The sequence below is a fragment of the Toxorhynchites rutilus genome, chromosome 1, assembly GCF_029784135.1.
Source record: "Toxorhynchites rutilus septentrionalis strain SRP chromosome 1, ASM2978413v1, whole genome shotgun sequence".
Lineage (NCBI taxonomy): Eukaryota > Metazoa > Arthropoda > Insecta > Diptera > Culicidae > Toxorhynchites > Toxorhynchites rutilus.
The window spans coordinates 56,562,238-56,566,080 of NC_073744.1; the positions used below are offsets into that span (position 1 = coordinate 56,562,238).

Genomic DNA, 3,843 nt, shown 5'->3' on the forward strand with positions numbered 1-3,843 from the left:
TATGGAGGGTAAAATGAAAACCTAAACACAGAACATGCAGGAAAAAATGAAAGATTTCGAATGCTTATAGCTCGAACATTTCGTACTGGATAGGAGAGATGTTTGCATCACTTGATAGGGAATATTTCTACGCATCTATCGCAACTAACAAAATGTTGTTTTTCATTAGATAAACAATTGAATAACTGTAAAATATTAGGCGTTATCTAAACGCCCTAACTGCAACGTTTTGATTGGCCCGATTTACGGTTTCCCTAACACAGCCATCAAAACCAAGCAGCCTTGGGGAAATCGGCATTGCAAATACATGAAAGTAGGGGGGCTTTTGTTCTCATCGAAAAATGTTCCCTAACACAGACTTTAAAACCAAGCAGCGAAATCGGCATTGCAAACACACGAAAGAGCCTAGAGGCGAGTGAACTGAAAAGTTTAAACCCTCTTAAAGCCAAAAAGAAGAAAAAGAACACACGAAAGTAGGGGGAGCTTTTGTTCCCACCGAAATGTGTTCCCTAATAGAGATTTCTAAACCAAGGTGCCTGGAGAAATCGGTATTTCAAATTCATGCAAGTCGGGGGTATTTTTGTTCCGACTGGAATGTGTTTCCCTAACACAGACTTCAAATCCATGAAGCGTGGGGAAATCGGCATTGCGAAGTCATACAAATCGGGGGTATTTTTGTTCCGATTGAAATGTGTTTCCCTAACACAGACTTCAAAACCGTGGTTTCTGGGGAAATCGGCTCTGCAAATAAATGCAAACTGCGAGTACTTTTGTCCTCGCTTGCCTTTGTGCAGAGTGGAATATGTCTGTCCTAACATGATCTTCTAAACTTAGGAACCTGGGAAAATCGTGCAGCCACTAGAAGCGAATGAACTTCCCAGTTTCAAGCAAATTCGAGATTCGAGAAGTATGTACACTTTTGGGATGTAAACTTCAGAGGGAAATGTAAAATAAAATAATCGTTTGATAATTTTTTTTTTGTCTTTATTGGAAAGATTTTCAGCCTTAGGCTGGTTCATCAAACGTTTGATAATTCTTCCGTACATATATTTTGTTCTAGCCATCATACCAAACGTAAAAGGTCCGTCATTAAATTTACTCGTAACGAAGAACAATCAATCACAATAAATGAATTGACTTTACACGGCATTTGTTCATTTTTTTCACTCACAGAGCAAATATATTGAACTCAATTGAATTTGGAAACTGTTTCATTCAATCAAGAATTTAATCAATACAAACGAATGATTGCTAAGCTAAGGTAGTTCCACGTGAACCTTGCGGTTATATCATAGATATAACCCACTAATTTTTTTCAATTAGAAATAATCGCACCTCAGATGTTCCTCATTGGGTACGATATCGCTGCTGCGCAGAGCTATCTTTTGTATGTATTGATTAAATTATTGATTAAACTAGTGAATGAATGAAACAATTTACGAATTCAATTGCAAACAAATCCCTGTCAATTCATGTATTATGGTAGTGGTTATCGCAGCAAATAGGTATCAACATTTTGCCTAATCATCACACGGTATGCGTAGAAGTTGTACCCGCTTTTGTAGACCGTGTTAGCAAAACGAATTCCGGAGTGTAAAAATGCATTGGAGCATAAAAGTACTGCCAAGATCTGCAATGCCGATTTTCCCAACTTATTGGTTTTGAAATCTGGGTTGGGAAAACACATTCCGGTTTGCAAAAATGCAAGCGAGTACAAAAGTACTCGCAGCTTGCATCTCGTTTGCAATGCCAATTTCACACGCTCCATGGTTTTGAAGTCTGTGTTAGGGAAACATTCCGATTTGCAAAAGCGCAAGTACAAACGTACTCGTTAATTGCATCTAGTTTGCAATGCTAGTTTCCCCAGGCTCCATGTTTTGAAGTCTGTGTTGGGGAAACATTCCGATTTGCAAAAACGCAAACGAGTACAAAAGTTCCCGCTGCTTGCATTTAATTTGCAATGCTAGTTTCCCCTGGCTCTATGGTTTTCAAGTCTGTGTTAGGGAAACATCCATTCATTCCAGCGATGGTTCCCCATTCGTTTCGCAATCATAACTGATTGGATTTCCGAGCGACACTCGCTTTTATACCGATTGGTGTGATTTCAATAGCCTGTTTAGAAAGCAATTTTAAGGCTATTGAAACAAGTTTTTGAATCAAAAAGTAACAAGCATAGAACGCGTAGCCATTTTATCTTTCGAATGAAGTGCATATCATACTACTTCGTTCAGTTGTCTAGGAGCTATTAACGCTCAAAATCTCGTTCTCCGGCGTAACGCTTTCATTTTCGAAACTTTGAACTTACACCCCAGTATAGAAATGAAAGCAGAGTCCTACGTCAAAAAAATTGTTTTGGAAAAATAGAAACTTAAAAATTAGCGCTTAGTTGCAAATCAGGGAAACAATGCACTCCAATATGTCAGGAATTATACAATAATATGTACGGTATTGACATAGGGCTACGTCTTTCATGTCTGTATCGGGGTGTAAGTTCGAAATTGACGTGGGACTACGTCTAACCGGAATATATGGGGGGTAAAATGAAAACATAAACATCGAACATGCAGGAAAAAATGCAAGATTTCGAATGCTTATAACTCGAACATTTTCTACTGGATCGGAAATTGTTTGCATCAATTGATAGGGAATATTTCTACGCATCTACCGCAATTAATAAAATGTAATTTTTCATTAGATAAATAATTGAATAACTGTAAAATGTTAAGCGTTATCTAAACGCCCTAACTGCCTCGTTTTGATTGGCCCGATTTACGGTTTCCCCAACACAGACTTTAAAACCAAGCAGCGTTGGGGAAATCGGAATTGAAAATACATGAAAGTAGGGGGACTTTTGTTCTCTCCGAAATATGTTCCCTAACACAGACTTCAAAACCAAGCAGCATTGGCGAAATCGACATTGCAAATACATGAAAGTAGGGGCAGCTTTTGTTCCCACCGAAATGCGTTTCCCTAACGCAGACTTCAAGTCCAAGGAGCGTGGGAAAGTTAGCATTGCAAATACATGCAATTCGGGGGCATTTTTGTTCCGACTTAAATGTGTTTCCCTACCACAGACTTCAAATCCATGGAGCGAGGGAAAATTGGCATTGCTAATACATGCAAGTCGAGGGCAATTTGTTCCGACCAAAATATGTTTCCCCAACACAGGCTTCAGAAACAAGGTGTCCAGGGAAATTGGGATTGCAAGTTCATGCAGGTCGGGAGTATTTTTGTTCCGACTGAAATCTGATTACCTATAAAGACTTCTAAACCAAGGTGTCTGGGGAAATCGCCATTGCAAATACATGCAAACTGCAATCAATACATACAAATGGTTACTAAGCTAAGATAGTCCCACGTCAACCTTGCGGTTATATCATAGATATAACCCACCCATTTTTTTTTGACGTAGGACTACGTCTTTCATTTCTATACCGGGGTGTAAAATCAAAGTTTCGAAAACGAAAGCGTTACGCCGGAGACCGAGATTTTGAGCGTTAATAGCTCCTAAACAACTGAACGAAATGGTATGATAAACACTTCATTCGAAAGATAAAATGTCTACGCGTTCTATACTTGTTACTTTTTGATCCAAAAACTTGTTTCAATAGTCTTAAAATTGCTTTCAAAACAGGCTATTGGAATCACCAATCGGTATATAAGCGAGCGCCGCTCGGAAATCCACTCAGTTCTAATTGAACAGCGATTGGAGCATTTTGTCGCTGTTGTGGTGAAGCTCTTCGTTTATCATGAAAGCGCGGATGAACGGTGCCACCAAGAGCCTGTTTGTGCACCTTAGGCCAGAAGGGAATCCATCAGGAGGAGAGTGATGCCACAAACGGT

At 39.3% G+C, this 3,843-nt stretch overlaps 1 pseudogene; it reads right to left on the reverse strand.

Annotated features, from left to right (window-relative positions):
• Window positions 1-1,204: 1,204 nt before the first annotated feature.
• Window positions 1,205-1,380, reverse strand: LOC129763827 (U4 spliceosomal RNA; annotated as a pseudogene).
• Window positions 1,381-3,843: the final 2,463 nt, after the last annotated feature.